Here is a 1,402-nt window from a genome sequence, read left to right as displayed (position 1 = left end):
AAACTGCATTGGAACTACTCAGTAATAATAAGGAATGAACTAGTAATACATATCAATCTGGAGACATTTCAAAACCTTTTTTTTTTTTAGTTAAAAAGCTATATGTGAAAGAGTCCACAGTATATGCTTCCTTTATTTGACATTTTAAAACAAGAAAAATTAATCCACAGTGACAGACAGCAGAATGATGTTTGCCTTTGATGGGAGGTGGGGAGAGAATGACAGCAAAGAGACATGAGTGAACATTTGTCTTTACTTTGAATGGAATAGTAGTTACATGGGTACACTTTTGTCAAAACTCACCTAACAGTACACTTAAAAAGGTATATGTTATTATATGTAAATTATGTACATCAATAAAACTAAACTATAAAAACTCAAACTATATACTGTATGTACCTCTGATCGTAAAACAAATCCCCAATTTATACCCCATGTCCCTGCCCCCTGCAAGGAACGTATAATCATATCTTTTTTTTTTCCTTCACTGAAAACACTGGGGACTCGGCTGGCCGTTCAAGGCCATGGACTTTCCATCCTAGAACCATGGCCAAACTTGTCCATAACCTCGTGGTGAAGGCCCCGGCGCTGATAAACACTGCTGCGACTTAAAGCCTCCATTGGCCACATTTTAGCACTATGCCGAGGTGAGCTGGTTCCTCCAATCCCTGAGATCCCTACAGCTATTCAGAGCTTGAAAAAAATAGCCAATAGTGCTCAAACTGGTAGCTTCAAACAGCTCACAGTTAAGGAAGCTCTGCTGAATGGTTTAGTGGCCACTGAGGTGTGGATGCTGTTTTATGTCGGCGAGATCATAAGCAAATGTGACATCAATGGCTATAATGTTTGAAGACCAATCGTTCGCATCTGTTTCTTTTATTATTTGAATGTTCTTGGACTATGTGTGATCAGACTGCTCTTTGAATAAAAGATGTCCCAAAAAAAAGAAAGGAAGGAAACAACCCTGGAGATGATACATCTGAGACAGGTTAGTTAGTATGTTGCTAGGTAGACAGGGAGGTCCCTGGTGGAATAAACAAAAAAAACAGCCATATGCTGAAACTCCAGGCTCTGGAATGTCTCCTTTACTCCACGATAAAGATATGAGAATGTGCCTTGAGGTTAATAAATTATCTCAAATCCCTTTTGGCCGGACAAAGGAGCAGATATGATAGATAGAAATGGGTTGGTTCATTAATCCCTTCAGGATGGGCAAACAGGACAAACCTGATAGACGAATTCCATTAGAAGGCTGGAGCCTTCCCCAAGCCGGCAAGGGAAGGTATAAAAGTAAGAGCTTTTGCCTCAGTCACTGGGCACCCCCATTCAGGACCCCTCTGTTCAGGAGCTCTGACCCTTTTCTTTCAATAAACTATCTTCCTTTATAACTTTTTTGCTTCTC

The 1,402-nt window shown here is 40.2% G+C and overlaps 1 pseudogene; it reads left to right on the top strand.

Annotated features, from left to right (window-relative positions):
• The first annotated feature begins 546 nt into the window (after nt 1-546).
• On the top strand, nt 547-850 carry LOC117029400 (ATP synthase subunit g, mitochondrial-like; annotated as a pseudogene).
• Nucleotides 851-1,402: the final 552 nt, after the last annotated feature.

The sequence above is a fragment of the Rhinolophus ferrumequinum genome, chromosome 10, assembly GCF_004115265.2.
Source record: "Rhinolophus ferrumequinum isolate MPI-CBG mRhiFer1 chromosome 10, mRhiFer1_v1.p, whole genome shotgun sequence".
Classification (NCBI taxonomy): domain Eukaryota; kingdom Metazoa; phylum Chordata; class Mammalia; order Chiroptera; family Rhinolophidae; genus Rhinolophus; species Rhinolophus ferrumequinum.
The sequence above is the reverse complement of the archived record's forward strand: the minus strand, read 5'-3'. Positions and strand labels throughout refer to the sequence as shown.